The sequence below is a fragment of the Lolium rigidum genome, chromosome 3 (genome assembly GCF_022539505.1).
Source record: "Lolium rigidum isolate FL_2022 chromosome 3, APGP_CSIRO_Lrig_0.1, whole genome shotgun sequence".
Taxonomy (NCBI): Eukaryota; Viridiplantae; Streptophyta; class Magnoliopsida; order Poales; family Poaceae; genus Lolium; species Lolium rigidum.
The window spans coordinates 239,427,716-239,445,266 of record NC_061510.1 but is presented as its reverse complement, the minus strand read 5'-3'; positions in this window follow the sequence as shown (position 1 = coordinate 239,445,266).

The window sequence follows — 17,551 nt, the reverse complement described above, 5'->3', positions numbered from 1 at the left end:
GAGTCTCGCTTGAGAGTAGCTCTCGATGTGCTGCAGATGAAGGCGAAACACGGATGGACGGACACAAGCATCGACGACATCCTGGAATACGTGAAAGATCTCCTTCCTGTCGGGAACACGTGTCCTGGTAGTCTAGCCGAGGCCAAGAGAATCACGTGCCCTCTCGACTTACCCCACGAAAAGTATCACGCCTGCATCAACGACTGTATTATGTATCGCAATGAGCACATGGACAAGACCAAATGTCCTGTGTGTGAAGCTGAACGGTACAAGAAAGGGAAGAAGAAAGCTCCTCGGAAAGTTGTGTGGTACTTCCCGCTCGCCCCCCGGCTTCAATGGTTCTACGCGGACCGCAAGGAAGCAAAGCTCATGCGCTGGCATGCAGAAAGAAAGGAGGCAGTGTTGAATGATGAAGAGAGGATTGAGCACCCAGTGCTGACGCACCCTTCGGATGCAAGCCAGTGGAAAGCATTAGACAATGAATTCGGAAGTTTTGGGGCAGATCCCGAAACATCAGGTTGGGTGCGAGCACGGATGGATTCAATCCGTTCGGAAACCAGAGCAGCACACATAGCACATGGCCCGTGTTTGTATGGATCTACAACCTCCCTCCCTGGCTGTGCATGAAGAGGAAGTACATACAGATGAGTATGCTAATTCAAGGGCCGACACAGCCAGGAAACAATATCAACATGTATCTCGAACTATTAAAGGAGGAGCTTGAAACGTTGTGGGCGGAGGAAGGGGTAGATACATGGGACGCCGTCGCGGAAGAATATTTCCCTTTGAGAGCCGCGTTGATCACGACGGTGCAGGACTACCTCGGATACGATTACATTTCGTGCCAGGTGTGCCATGGACACAAGGCATGTGTCAGGTGCATGGAAGAGACGATGTTTTTGCAGCTTGGTAAGGATCCCGGCTCTTCGAAAACAGTTTACATGGGGCATCGAAGGTGGCTACAGAAGACTGACCCGTGGAGAAAGCGTGGAGATCCGTTCGATGGTACAAATGAACCCCGAGGACCTCCACGTAAGAAGAGCGGCGAAGAGATCGATACATTACTGAAAGGTTGGAAGGAGTGCCCTGCGCCGGGAAAGATTCGTCAAAAGCCTGGAGAGAATAAGAAGAAAAAGGAAACGACGCCGCTCATTGGTGTATGGAAAAGGAGGTCCGTGTTTTGGGACTTGCCGTGCTTGGAAAATTCTCGATACACCTCACTGCCTTGATGTCATGCATATTACAAAGAACGTGTGCGAGAGCTTGCTTGGCACTCTTCTCAACATGCCGGACCGGACCAAAGATGGGCCGAAAGCAAGACACGACCTGAAAGTTTTGGGCATCAGGGAAGAGCTTCGGATCCCGCCGGCCCAAGAGGGACAGTCGGAGGAGGAGGCGGACGGCGGTCAGAAGCGCAAAAGGATTAAGCAGCCAGACTATTACTGTCCCCCCTCCTGCTTCACTTTTAGTCCGGCCGAGGTCGATCAATTTTTCAATTGCCTTCTAGGAGTCAGAGTGCCCTTCGGTTACTCCGGGCTAATAAGCAGATACATGGACCCCAAGAAACGAAACTTCAGTGGCATGAAGTCTCATGACTGTCATGTGATGATGACGCAGATTTTTCCGGTTGCAATCCGAGGTATAATGGATGACCATGTCCGTGCAACGCTGATCGGGCTCCGTAACTTCTTCGACGTCATAACTCGGAAGTCGATAAGCATGAAGAAACTCGCAAGGCTCCAGGAAGAGATCGTGGTGATCCTATGTGAGATGGATATGTACTTCCCGCCTGCATTCTTTGACGTGATGGTCCATCTGTTGATCCATATCATGGATGATATCGTCAGTCTAGGGCCGGCATTCTTACACAACATGATGCCGTTTGAAAGAATGAATGGGGTCATTAAAGGATACGTTCGTAACAGGTCACATCCGGATGGAAGCATCGTCCGGGGCTGGCTCACCGAAGAGTGCATCTCTTTCTGCACGAATTATCTAGACATCGAGGACCCTGTTGGTTTGCCTCAAAACAAGCACGTCCGCAGGTTCGAGGGAGTAGGCCACAAAAATGGAAGGAAGGAACTGCACGTGCACATGTCTGGTCGGACTTACGACTTTGATAGGGCCAACTTAGTAGCGCTACAACACATTGGCTTGATCGATCCTTGGTTGAAAGAGCACAAAACCATGATAGAGAATAGTGGCGAACCAAATAGGTGGTGCGCCGGCAATAAGGTGGGTCCGGCTATACTTCGGACTTAGCCGCACGCGTGCTATCTTTCTCCCTTTCCCCATTCTCATCACGAACCCTAGCTAGCGAGTAACCGCGCCGTGCACCCGCCCCCGTGCCGCCGAGAGGAGGAGAACGCCGCCGCCGCGAGGAGGAGAACGCCGCCGCGAGGAGGAGCAGGGCGTCACCGCCGAGAGGACGAACAGTCGACACCGTCGCCGAGAGGAGGAGGTGTCGCGCGGGCCACCGTCGCTGATAGGAGCAATCGCCGACAGGAGCAGGCCGGGGAAGTCGGCGCCACCGTCCCCTTACCACTTCCCGTCCATGGTAAGCTTCCCTCTCCCATTCCCTCTTCCGCTCCCTCTTCGATCCCCTCTCTATTCTTTGAATTTTGATGCCCTGGTTCGATCCCCTTAGTGAATTTGATGCCCTGGTTCATAGGTAATTGAATTTGATGCCCTGGTTCATAGCAAATTTGATGCCATGGTTCGATCCCCTCTTTGAATTTGATGCCCTGTGGGTTTAGATTTCATAGGAATTTGATGCCCTGGTTTAGGGTTCATATATAGCAAGAATGCATTCTCTGGTTCATTTAAATGCCTAATGAAATGCATTCTCTGGTTCATGCTAATAACAAGAATGAAATGCTAATATACAGAAATATGCTATTGCAGTCCATGCTATTATAAGTGGGTACAAGCTCTGTATGTTGTATGCTCTCTTGTTTGAAACTAAACCAATTTTAAAATGAACCATATATATGCCACTTGATTTAGTTGCAGGGGTTGCAGTAGGAAAAAAGAAAATGAACAGAGGTTTGGTTCAAACATGAAAAAAGAAAAATGAACAGAGGTTTGGTTCAAACAAGAAAATGATTTTAGTTGCAGGTTGCTAGGGTTTAATTCATGTTAGCAGTTGGTTCAAATGCTAGCAGTAGCAGTATTGTTTTTCCTTAGCATTTTTTGAATGCTAGCAGTAGGTTAAAATGATGCTCAGATGCTTGCAAATGCTTGCATTTTGAAAATAAAATGGGGCATTTACCTACTGCTAAATTGGTTTTGCTATTGAACTTCATGCTCAGATGCTTGCAGATGGGGCATTTACCCAATGCAAATTTTTTAAAAATGTTGTAGCTACTTGTTTAGTGTAGGGTTCATTCTCTGGTTCATTTAAAAAAAATGATGAAATGAGAACTTTAGTGTTTAATTCATTTTCTGGAAATGGTACTGGTTCATTTAAATAGTTCTCTGGTTTAGGATTTAAAATGCAGCAGGTCTAGTTGCTTGTTTAGGACAAATGATAAAAATTGGTTCTCATTTAGGTTTTGCTCTCCGGTGAAATGCTACTATCAAAAAAAGCTCATGCTCATGCTCATGTTACTGTCACATTTCAAAACCATGCCAAAGTTAAATAACCTGTATACATGTGTATTAAATGATTTAGGATTTAAATTGGTGCTATGCTAGTTGCTATTTGCTTTAAATGATGAAATGCAGTAGCAAATGCTTTACATGTTACTCCTACTGGTCATGCTACTGCTATCTGCTCGTTGTTGCTGAAATGTGTATTTTGTTTGGTTCAAAATGCTCATACATGCTCACTCGGTTGTAAATAAATTTGGTTCAAAATGAAAATGCATCATTACCTACTGCAAAAAAAGAAAATGAAATAGAGGTTTGGTTCAAAATTGATTTTACTTGCAGTAGCTAAAATTTAGTTTATTTTTCACTTGTCAGCTTTCCTTGTGCTTGCTACTGATCCAGGGATTTACTTCATTTGTTAATTTGCTAGCAGTAGGTTTACTAGCAGTAGCTAGTATGCAAGGTTCTCAGTAGGGTTTATGTAAATAAGCAGTAATGCTAAGTTGCTAGCTACTGCTATGCTAGCAGTAATGGGATTTAAAGTGTTAAGTTGCAAATATTTCCTTTTCTGGTTTTAAATGGATGCTGTCAAGTGTTATTTTTATGCTGATGTAAAATGCCACTGTAATGTATATGCTGAAATGCTACTGTAATTTATATGGTGATGGTTATGGTGATGGCATGGTTATGGAGATGGTTATGGTTATGGTTATGGCATTTATATGTTGATGGCATTTCTGTTACAAGGATTGAGTTGCTATTGAGTGCTGGAATTTCGATTCATTTCCGTTCCGGCAATCCTAGCACTCGGCATGACCAATTTTTAGCAAAGGTCATGCCAAATTTTTCCGTGAATTCTAACTCTTTTTCATCTTCTATTAGTGCAAGCCACCATGTCGTCTCAAGAAGAGTTAGAGGAGCACTACAATAGGCACTTCTTTAGGACGGAGGAGGATGCCGAGGCCGCTGGTGTTGGCGGCGACGAGGACCATGAGATGGAGGATGCCGCTGGGGTTAGTGCCGACGAGCCAAGCGGCAACGAGGCAAGCGGCGCCGCCGGGGTATAGTACCTACGAGCCTAGCGGCGATGAGGCAACCGGCGCCGCCGGGGGTGGCGGCAAGACAAGCGGCGACGATCCTAGCGATGGCGCCGGGAGTACTGCCACCGGGACAAGTGGAGCCAAGAGGCCGCGGAAGGCAAGGCGCCAAAACACGGTCGGCACCGGCAGAGACATAGTCAAAGAGGTGGACCCCGCCAGTGGTTTGCCGGTGGAGCCTAAGGATGTTGCCAAGGGGTACGGCAACCAACTGGCATGTATCCTCCGAGAGGTCATCAATCTCAACGAGACGGATCTCCGAGCTGAGAGCAAAGCGCATTTGCGAGCCCAGCTCATTGCGAGGTTGCACTCACGATACAAGTTCCTAGGCGACTACGCCTCCACTGATGAATCCAAGAACATTGTGAACTCACAAGCCCTCTTGAAGTTCACCAAACACCTCACAAGCCCACTCCTTGACAAGTTCCCAAACAATTGGCGACCTCTGCATCACTTGGGTGAACCGATGCTGCCGGAGCATGTCCTGAAGAAACTCACCCCGGATATGAGGAGCTTGCATGAGACTGTCAGGCATGTGGAGAACCTTCTTCTCAAATCAAAAGATCCTGGTTACCCTCTCTTCGTGGCGAAGGTGCCAACTGGCATGAACTTCGTCGAGAAGTACCCCGCGGACTTGTGCTTCATCCGGTTCAACGACATCTTCAGCATCTATCGCATGCAAGCGCTCCACTTTAGTGTGGTTCGCCTAGTTTCTCTTAGCTTGTCTTCCCAGATTATTAAGGAGGAGACGCCGACCATCGCGATAATGGACCCCTTCTATATGCGGGAGAGCATCATCTGCAACGCTGGGGATCGGGCGATTGCCACCCAACAGGTCGAGGATTTCATGCTAGCGAACATTAAAAAGGGCGCCATTCTCATCCCTTACTTCCCCGAGTAAGTAATCACTCGCTAGTCCCCCATTACCATTCTATCCTATATCTCCATTTTCATTTCCAAAGGTTAATCCGTGTGTTTTCCGCAGAGACAAGTTCCGCACCCTCATCGTCGTGCACCCGCAACACTCGCATGCAGTCTATCTCGACTCGGGTAGGGACCACAAGAAAGACTACACCCACATCAAGGCCCTTCTCAATGATGCTCTCACCGGCTTCGCCAACAAGGCAGGCCCCCTCAAAGTAGAGAGGAAATCCCGAGGAGGCTTGGTTTTAACCCACACAACCAACTTCCCCTGCCTCAGGCAGTCGACGCACGACAATGGGATGGACGCGTGGTACGCCATCCTTCAGATGCAGGAGTACATAAAGTACGCAGATGACATGTTGCTGCCAGAGAATCTCAGAAACAGGTTTGCAAACATGGCGGATGTCCCTGATAGAGAGATTAGAAAGAACTGGGGTCGCATCCAGCAGTTCATTTGCACGATAATCCTGCAGGATGTCACCAATAGGTCTGGCGAGTTCTTCTACGGCTACGGTCTACCACCTAATGACGAGATAGAACTCCTCTTGGAGATGTCGCGTGATGAGAGGCCGTTCAACTCGCTTGAGGGCTGCCGTCCATTCCCCCCTAGGCGTACAACCTGATCCTACGACGGGAACACTTGCTAAAGCTTGAACGATATGTCCTTCAATTTCCGTATTGTAATAATTGCTATATATTCCCATAGAATCGACTAGTTGCTTTTATTTAGTTGTATGAATGTGCATGTGAACATGTGTCTATAGTTTCATTTACTTTCCTATATATTTCAAGATTATGGCGTACATAGCTTAATAATTATTTGCATTTACTCGACCACTACTTGCCTCGTATTTGGAGTTCGCCGATGATTAGAATGTTCGGTCACTCGTACACTCGGGGTGGAGCCAGTGAGCCTTGGTGCGATGGCCACAAGTATCAATCTATTGTGCATCCTACCTAGCCTCACTGACTCCATCCCTGGATGTTAATATTTGTTTCGACCGACAAAGTATGAGGCACGCTATTTAATTCGTACTACTTGTCTTCTATTTGAGTTCGCACTTCTTAATTGCATTGTCCGATGATTAAAATGTTCGGTCACTTGTACACTCCGGGTGGGGCCGGTGAGGCTTGGTGTGATGGCCACAAATATCAATCTATTGTGCATCCTACCTAGCCTCACCGACCCCATCCCTGTATGTTATTATTTATTTCGACCAACAAAGTATGAGGCACATGCTATTTAGTTCATACTACTTGTCTCTTATTTGAGTTGGCACTTGTTCATTGCATTGGTACTAACGTTTTACTTGTCTTGTGAATGGAGATGCCGACGACATATGTCGTGTACAAGGGGAGGGTTCCTGGAGTCTACGACGGCCGGGAGGACTGTCGGAGACAGGTGCACCGTTTCGGCGGCAACGGCTACAAGGGATACCCCACTAGGGTGGAGGCGGAAGGAAGATACGCCCGTTATCTAGCGGGAGAGATGAGGGACATGAGGAGGAACCGGATGAAGACCATGGCCTTCGTGATGATGGTCATCATGACCATGTTGGTCATGTTCTATGTGATTGTAGTTTAGGTTAGGACCTACATTGTGAGGTGTATGACGATACTTGTGACGACTTGATACGTCCAAAACGTATCTACTTTCCCGAACACTTTTGCTATTGTTTTGCCTCTAATTTGTGTATTTTGGATGCAACTAACACGGACTAACGCTGTTTTCAGCAGAACTGTTCTGGTGTCTCGTTTTTGTGCAGAAATCCAACTTTCAGGAAAATCCTCGGAATTTATGCAGAAGGCCCTATTTTCCCAGAATATTGGCGGAGCCAGAAGGGCAAGCCAGGTGGGGGCCCGAGGGCCCCACACCATAGGCCGGTGCGGCCCAGGAGGGGCCCGCGCGGCCCTATGGTGTGGCAGCCTCGGTCAGCCCCCGACGCCCTCCTTCGGACTATTTATTGCCTTCGACCTAAAAACGCACGGGGAGAAGGGGAAGTCGCCAGAAAGCCTCCAGAACGCCGCCACATCGCGAAACTCCGTCTCGGGAGCCAGAAGTCTCCGTTCTGGTACTCCGCCGGGACGAGGAATTGGAGGAGATCATCGCCATCATCACCACCGACGCCTCTCCATCAACCAGCCATGTTTCCCCCATCCATGAGTGAGTAATTCCCCCGCTGTAGGCCGAAGGGGATGGTAGGGATTGGATGAGATTGGTCATGTAATAGCATAAGATTGTTAGGGCATAGTGCCTAGTGTCAGTAATTGGTACTTTGATGATATTGTTGCAACTTGTTATGCTTAATGCTTGTCACTAGGGCACGAGTGCCATGATCTCAGATACTGAACATGTTATTATTTCATCATGATATTCATTGTTTATGGTCTTACACTGCAAGTTGTATACACATGTCGTTGTCCGGAACCGATGGCCCCGAAGTGACGAAATCGGGACAACCGGAGGGGATGGTAGCGATGTGAGGATCACATGTGTTCACGGAGTGTTAATGCTTTGCTCCGGTACTCTATTAAAAGGAGTACCTTAATATCCGATAGATTCCCTTGAGGCCCGGCTGCCACCGGCTGGTAGGACAAAAGATGTTGTGCAAGTTTCTCATTGCGAGCACGTACGACTATAATTGGAACACATGCCTATTGATTGCTTTGTACTTGGACACCGTTTTATTATTATCTGCAAATGCCCTGCTATGATTGTTACATGAGTTTCTCTCATCCATGCAATGCCCGTTATCCGTCCCCGTGCCTACAGTATTTTAATCCTGCTGTTTACTATAATCACTACTGCTGTCTCTGTTACTTTGCTGCTATTATTTCACGACTGCTACTGCTATAAAACTGTTACTACTGATAAACTCTTGCGAGCAAGTCTGTTTCCAGGTGCAGCTGAATTGACAACTCCTCTATTAAGGCTTTCAAGTAATCTTTGTCTCCCCTTGTGTCGAATCAATAAATTGGGTTATACTACCCGCGAAGACTGCTGCGATCCCCTATACTTGTGGGTCATCAAGACTGTTTTCTGGCGCCGTTGCTGGGGAGCATAGCTTTATTTGGAAGTTCACTTGGATTGATATTGTTCGCTGCAAATTCTCCATCATGGGTAAAACTCGCGATCCTAAAGTCGCCATATTACCATCCACTACAAGAAAAGGTACAACTCTGAGTACCTCTGCTACTCTCGATTCACCATCTGTGATAAGTCAACTTGTTTCACCGCCGCAAGCTTCGCTTGGTGGTACTTCTGCTGAATCTGAAAACTCTCATAATATTGATAATGTTTCTGCTGTGCTTGATGATAGTGGTTCATTGGGATCCTTTCTAGATGCTACAATTGCTAGGTCTAGACAAATTGAAAATGCTGAAACTCCTAATGAAAATGCCACTACACCTGTTAATTCACCTGAACTTGATTATTCTAGTGATGATCCTGATGAAGATTATGTGGAGCTTAATGATGATTTTATTAATAGATGCAATGCTACTGCTGATGCAAGCAAAATTAAAAAGTTTCTCACACAATATACTGTTAGACATAAGCTATCTCCCGATCCTAAATTTGCCACATCTCCTATATGCATTAAGGATAAAGATTATGATTTTTCTCTTGATCTATCTTATATAGCTATTGTAGAGAAAGCACCCTTTTGTGCTACTGAAAAAGAAAGTGATGTAGAACACATGATTGAACTTTCTTCTATGAGTAGCTTGTTTTCTGATGATGTCAAGATGCGTACTTATTGTGTCGCTAAAATTTTTCCTTTCTCATTAAAGGATGATGCTAAAACTTGGTATAATAATTTGCCTCCTAGTTCTATTAAAAGTCCAACTGATTTGCGTGATGTTTTCTTTCGAAAATACTTTCCTGCTAGTGCTCAACATGCTGCTTTACAGAGAATTTATAGATTTGACCAGGGAGATGAAGAGAAATTGCCTGAGGCGTGGGCAAGATTTTGTTCTCTTATCAGAGCTCGACCTGGACATGATTTAGAGAAGAATGATCTACTTGATATATTTTATAGTGGACTAACCATTGAATCTAGAGCATATTTGGATAGTTGTGCTAGTTGTGTTTTCAGGAAAAGAACTCCAGACGAAGCTGAAGAATTATTGGCTAGAATAAGCCGGAATCATGATGATTGGAATACACCTGAACCAACTCCAACGCCAATATTGAAGAAGAGGGGTTTAATTGAGCTGAATGATGAAGATATGAGGGAAGCTAAGAAGTCTCTCAAGGAGAAAGGTATTAAATCCGAGGATGTGAAGAATCTACCTCCCATAGAAGATATAAGTGAGATAATTCCCCCTTCATCCATGATTGAGGTAAACTCCCTTCAACGCTTTACTAGGGAAGATATTCCGTATTCAAAACCTCCTGCTCAATGCTTAGATGAGTTTGATAATTATATTGTTAAGCAAGAAAATTTTAATATGAGAGTAGAGAATCATCTAATGGAAAATTCTCAAGCTATTAGCAATTTCCATGATATTGTGGAGAGAACCTCCAATGATGTTAAGATACTTGTTAAACATTTTCAAATGATTCAAACTCAAATTGATCAACTCACTATTAGGATAATTCTAAAGAAAAACATGCTTATGAAGTAACAACTATAGGTGGTGTCTCTACCCATGATCCTCTATATCCTGAAGGGCGTCCCAAAAGAACTGAACAAGATTCTCAACGAATTGAACCTAGTGCTCCTTCTAAGAAGAAAAAGAAGAAGAAACATAAAAATGTTGTAGAATCCTCTGAACCTGTTAATGATCCTAATAGTATTTCTATTTTCGATGCTGAAACTGAAAGTGGTAATGAACATGATAATGATAATGATAATGATAATGATAATGATAATGATAATGATAATGATAATAATAAGAATGATGCTTCTGATAAAGAAGAGGTAGAAGATGAACCTGAAAAGCATGCTAAAAATAAAAAGTATACTAAAGAAGATTTTATTGCTAAGAAACATGGTAATGAAAGAGAACCTTGGGTACAAAAGCAAATGCCTTTTCCTGCTAAGAAACTAAAATCAAAGGAAGAAGAACACTATAATAAATTTTGTGATTGGATGAAACCTTTATTCTTGCAAATCCCTTTGGTTGATGCTATTAAATTGCCTCCTTATTCAAAGTATATGAAAGATATTGTTACTAACAAAAGGAAAATCCCCAATGAGGAAATTTCCACTATGCTTGCTAATTACTCTTTCAATGGCAAAGTGCCAAAGAAGTTGGGCGACCCAGGTATACCTACTATTCCTTGTTCTATTAAGAATAATTATGTTAAAACTGCTCTATGTGACTTGGGAGCCGGTGTTAGTGTTATGCCTTTTTCTCTTTACAAGAGACTTTATTTAGATAAGTTGATACCTACTGATATATCTTTACAAATGGCTGATAAATCTACTGCTATTCCTGTTGGTATATGTGAGGATGTTCCTATTCAAGTTACTAATAACTGCTTGATATTAACTGATTTTGTTGTGTTGGAAATGCACTGAAGATGATAATATGTCTATTATTCTTGGGAGACCTTTTCTTAACACTGCAGGGGCTGTTATTGATTGCAATAAAGGAAAGGTTACTTTCAATGTTGATGATAAGGAGCATACCGTCTATTTCCCCAAGAGGATTGATAAAGTATGTGGAGTCAATACTATTTCTAATGTGAGAACTATCAAAATTGGAACTATTGATTGTCCTATATATGAGCCTAAAGAAGGTTATCAAAGTCTTATGATTGGATCCATATCAATACAATTCAAGGTAACATGATTGATTTGAGGTTTATTTCTTCATATGCTATGTAAAATTTATTTGGTGGCAAGACTTGATCAACCTTGTTAACAAATACCTTTTATATGCATAGAGGAGGTAAACAACATCTCTTTCTCCCTCCATTTGCTTTACTTGCTGTAGCACTTTTGATTTGCAAAGTTCCTTAGTTAATTAGAGATTTCAAAAAAATTCCTGGCCAGTAATAATAAACTTAATGCCCAGAAATGTGCATTTTTCAAAGTTTTGAAAAATTCACAAAAATTATACCGTTGGTCCTATTTTTCGAAAATGCACCAGGAGCACCTGGGGATGACCTGTGGGGCACCCCAGGGTGGCACCCCACAGGCTGGCGCGGCCAGCAAGGGGGGCGCGCCACCCTGGCGTGTGGGCCCCCCTTTACCCCACTTCAGCATATCTTCCTCCCAGACTCTTCTCTCTCCCGAAAATATCGACACCAGCTTTCTCTCACTCGCGTTTTTGCTCAAGAGCTCAGGATTTTTCGATCTCTTTGCTCAGCCCAGATTTCTGTCTGAAATTTGGCACATTTGCTCTCCGGTATGTGACTCCTCCGTCTATCCAAGTAGAATTTTGTTTGGTTGAGTATATCTTGAATATTTTGCTGTTGTAGGTAACATGTGTAGTGAGCTTGCATGCTTGTTCTAAGTTGTATAAACTAGTTTTGATGCATGATTAGTACTCTAGCAAGTTCCTATAGTAGTTCCCCTTGATTATATGTCACCAAATCAAATTTTATAGTGTTGTTGAAAAATTTCAGAAAAGGAGGATGAAGAACTTCAACTTTGGAGAATTGTTTCAGAGAGGGACAACCAGCACCGGAAGGCCCTCTAGGACCGCCACACGACTCAGGCGATCCTACAATGAGGATACCATCGCGCCAAGCTTCGCGCACGAGGAAGACAATGGGGCTCCTAATGCTTCGTCTTTCCCGTGTTATGATTTTCTGAGAAATGCAGGGTTATTGGATGATTTCTTCACCCTCGTCAACAGGGCAGGCTTAGCCGCCTATGTGGGAGATGAAAGGGAGCAATACTACATGCTCACCAAAATCTTCGTCGAGAGCTTCAAGTTCCACAACAAGCAATATGGGCTGACAGTTGCATTCAAGATCTATGGTAATCCTATTACTATGGAATTAGAAGAATTTTGTGTTGCATTGGATATTGCCCCTGTAGGTACAGCAAGGAGAATTGATGACAACTCCCGGGACCTGTTGGAGCTCTATCGAGGGATCACCGATGATGATTGTCGCACCATTCAGCGTGGCAAGATAAGAAACATCCAACTCCCCGCCATTAAGTATTTTGCCTATTACATTGCTACTAGCATTCTTGGTAGGGAGACTAGCAATATTTCTAGCTACCATCTTGCTTTCTTGAATGCTGCACTTACTGGACAGACACCTTATCATCTTGGTTCTCTTATTGCTCGCCGCCTGTCTAACAGAGGACCTATTTTTGGAGGAACTATTGCATTGCGCATTTTAACACATTTAAGACTTCCTCTTGATTCTAATGATGTGCCATTAACCCCTAGGAGGCTTGATATTGCTGCTATAAAAAGGCATCATTTTGTTACCGCTGATTCCACTTTAGATAATATGTTCTATAGAATATTGTTTGCTGATGGGGATGAGAAGGAAATCCCTCTTCCCCAGCAAGATTTGTTCAGCATTGACAGGGAACCATGGTCGCGCACTAAGGAGGAGGTGGAGGAAAAGATAAAGATACAAGACTTCCACTAGCAGCATGACTCCGAGGACGCCGAGCCCTCCTACGACTACACCGTCACGTATCCGGGTGCTTCTTCTAGCACATACCCGGAATATGATCCATCTTCGTCGTACTACGGAGATGCTACTTCATGGCCTCGATGGGATTGAACTCCATTTGGGCCAAAAGCCTAAGCTTGGGGGGAGGTATACCGGTATCACTCATTCTTTGCATATTATGATTGCTGGATACTTGTATATACTTGTTTAGTTGCTTTGAGTGGTTTTCTAATGAGAGGGAGATGATATTTGGGGAAGTGCTGCCTGAAAACAGATTCTGGACTGTTACCGAAAAAATTCTCAAAAATAGCCAGAACGATATTTTGCGAAGCCAATTTTTGTGCATGTTCCCCAGGTCGTTATCTAACTTTCATTAGTTGAACACTTTTCGATTTGAGCAGTGGAAGAATTTCTTAAAAATCGAGTACTGTACTGCTGTCAAGTTTGACGAATTTCTGGTGCTTTGTGTTTATGTGACTTTTCTAGTTTGCCATTCCTTGTTTTTGCTTTGTTTCTTTCCCAAAACACAAAAAGACCAAAAACATTTCTGTTGTTTCTCTTTATCATTTGTTTGCTTTGGTTTCTTGCATTTGTTTCACTTTATTTGCTATCGTTGGTTTGCTACAAGAAAACCCAAAAAGATTTTGCTTTGTTTGCTTGTTCCCTTTTGTTCTTGTTTCTAATTTGAAAACACCAAAAATATTTGCTGTTCTTCTTTGGTTTGTAAAGTTCATCATGAGTTCAATGGTCTTCGGTGGCTGGAGCGTGGTTTTCATTTCATATTATCCAAGCTACACAAGTGAAAGGCAATAATGACGATCTACGACAATTGGATTGTGGTGAGAGGTCTGGTATGAACTCTATTTGTTTTCATTTTTGTACATATACTCATCCATGTGAGCATGCTTAGTTGGTTCATGTGAGGTATATGTCATTTGAGAAAGTCTAGTAGTTCATGATCTCTCATGTTTAGCTCCAATTTATTAATATGAGTAGCATGTCATGGATGTTTGCTTGCATTGTTTTATTCATAAGTAGGTATGGCATTGTGGTATCCTCCTCTGAATAATTCATTTATATCGACTTGGCACATGCTCACGCATGCATATGACTGAACAAAAGTCAATTAAGCCTTGATGATTTACATTGCTTCAGAGTTCTTGCATCACATTTATGCCTCCGTTAATTTATTTTGCCGCAAGCATGATTATGACAGTTACTGCTCTCTTGATTTGTCGCTCCCCAGTCTATTGCTAGCCTTCACTTGTACTGAGCGGGAACGCTGCTCGTGCTTCCAAACACATGAAAACCAAGTTGTTCCAAAGTGTCCACCATAAATACCTATGCATGGCATTTCAAACCATTCCAAGTAAATTCTCATGCGCTACCTTTAAAACCTTCAAAATGCTTCTCAATTTGTGTTAATGTTTCATAGCTCATGAGGAAGTATGTGGTGTTTAACTTTCAACCTTGTCATTTACTCTTGACGGACTTTCATTATGGACTAGTGGCACATCCGCTTATCCGATAATTTTGCAAAAAGACCTGGCAATGGGATTCCCAGTCCCAAATTAATTAACCTAAATAGACACTCCTCCATGGTATGTGATTGTTGGACGGCGCCCGAAGGATTCAGTTAGCCATGGCTTGTGTAAGCAAAGGTTGGGGGAGTGTCATCATAATAAAACTAAAATAAAAAGGCACTCCTTCATGGTATGAGATTGTTGGCAGGCACCCGAGGATTCGGTTAGCCATGGTTTGTGAAAGAAAGGTTGGAAGGAGTGCCACATAAACATAAAAATAATTCATGGGAGCCGCTCTTGGAAGTCCGGTTGGCGAGGTAGTTGGTGTACCCATTACCATTCGTTGACAACAACAAACACCTCTCAAAATAATTTTACCCCTATTTTAAAAATGAAAAGCTCTAGCGCATGTTAATCCCTGCTTCCCTCTGCGAAGGGTCAATCTTTTACTTTTATGTTGTGTCTCCATTCTTTCTTTGAGCACTATCTTAAGAGCACAACTGTCATTCTTAGTATAATATGCTTGTCCCAAAATATGATTGATTGCGGTATAACTTTGATGCTTTTATCTTTGACAATCACTATTTCTAGTCTTTCTATGAACTTCAGAGGTGCCTGAGCATTTATGTTTTGCTAATCAAATATGGGCAAGCGAGATACCACTTTATCATACTCTCTTATGAACATTGCAATCCTGCTTATAGACATGATTCATGATGCTTATTATTAATTGTTGGTACCTCTCCATGATTGACATAGCTGTTAAATGATCTTATTTGCATGTATCTCATTATGAACTGCCTAAGTGTTAGCCATATTATGAGAATATATACATCATATGAACAAATGTGTTCGTGAAAGTTCTTTTATCGCTCAGTTGTTAACTGAATTGCTTGAGGACAAGCAATAAGCTAAGCTTGGGGGAGTTGATACGCCCAAAACGTATCTACTTTCCCGAACACTTTTGCTATTGTTTTGCCTCTAATTTGTGTATTTTGGATGCAACTAACACGGACTAACGCTGTTTTCAGCGAAGCTGTTACGGTGTCTCGTTTTTGTGCAGAAATCCAACTTTCAGGAAAATCCTCGGAATTTATGCAGAAGGCCCTATTTTCCCAGAATATTGGCGGAGCCAGAAGGGCAAGCCAGGTGGGGGCCCGAGGGCCCCACACCATAGGCCGGCGCGGCCCTATGGTGTGGCGGCCTCGGTCAGCCCCCGACGCCCTCCTTCGGACTATTTATTGCCTTCGACCTAAAAACGCACGGGGAGAAGGGGAAGTCGCCAGAAAGCCTCCAGAACGCCGCCACATCGCGAAACTCCGTCTCGGGAGCCAGAAGTCTCCGTTCTGGCACTCCGCCAGGACGGGGAATTGGAGGAGATCATCGCCATCATCACCACCGACGCCTCTCCATCAACCAACCATGTTTCCCCCATCCATGAGTGAGTAATTCCCCCGCTGTAGGCCGAAGGGGATGGTAGGGATTGGATGAGATTGGTCATGTAATAGCATAAGATTGTTAGGGCATAGTGCCTAGTGTCCGTAATTGGTACTTTGATGATATTGTTGCAACTTGTTATGCTTAATGCTTGTCACTAGGGCCCGAGTGCCATGATCTCAGATCTGAACATGTTATTATTTCATCATGATATTCATTGTTTATGATCTTACCTGCAAGTTGTATACACATGTCGTTGTCCGGAACCGATGGCCCCGAAGTGACAGAAATCGGGACAACCGGAGGGGATGGTAGTGATGTGAGGATCACATGTGTTCACGGAGTGTTAATGCTTTGCTCCGGTACTCTATTAAAAGGAGTACCTTAATATCCGATAGATTCCCTTGAGGCCCGGCTGCCACGGCTGGTAGGACAAAAGATGTTGTGCAAGTTTCTCATTGCGAGCACGTACGACTATAATTGGAACACATGCCTATTGATTGCTTTGTACTTGGACACCGCTTTATTATTATCTGCAAATGCCCTGCTATGATTGTTACATGAGTTTCTCTCATCCATACAATGCCCGTTATCCGTCCCCGTGCCTACAGTATTTTAATCTTGCTGTTTACTATAATCACTACTGCTGTCTCTGTTACTTTGCTGCTGTTATTTCACTACTGCTACTGCTATAAAACTGTTACTACTGATAAACTCTTGCGAGCAAGTCTGTTTCCAGTGCGAGCTGAATTGACAACTCCACTTGTTAAGGCTTTCAAGTAATCTTTGTCTCCCCTTGTGTTGAATCAATAAATTGGGTTATACTACCCGCGAAGACTGCTGCGATCCCCTATACTTGTGGGTCATCACGACTATGTACCAAGACTTCTAACTTTGTGAAACTTCGTCGTTCGGTGTTGCATATGCACATGTGTTGTATGAATCAACATTCTGAAACGAGACTTGCGTATTTGTGTATTGATACCGAAATGAAACTTGGCTCTCTATGTGCTTCTCATATTGCATGTAATGTTGTATAAATATGAACTGCGTTGTAAATATATACTGCTGTCAAATATGTATTGTAATATGCTGGAAAAAAGCTGAAAAAAGAATTTTCGAATTTATTGCCGGCGCACCTAGATGACCTACTGCCGGCGCACGTGGCATGCGCCAGTGCTGGAAGCACTACTGCTGGCGCAGCTGATGGTGCGCCGGTGGAACTTGTCCTTTGCCGGCGAAGCATCGATGGCGCGCCGGCAGTATCCGGCCTATCGACGGCGCACTGCCTGGTGCGCCGGCAGTGGCCATTTATCACCGGCCCGTTCGCACTGGCGGGCTCGTGGTGCGCCGGCAATGGGCCTTTTAGGTTCACCGGCGGTAGG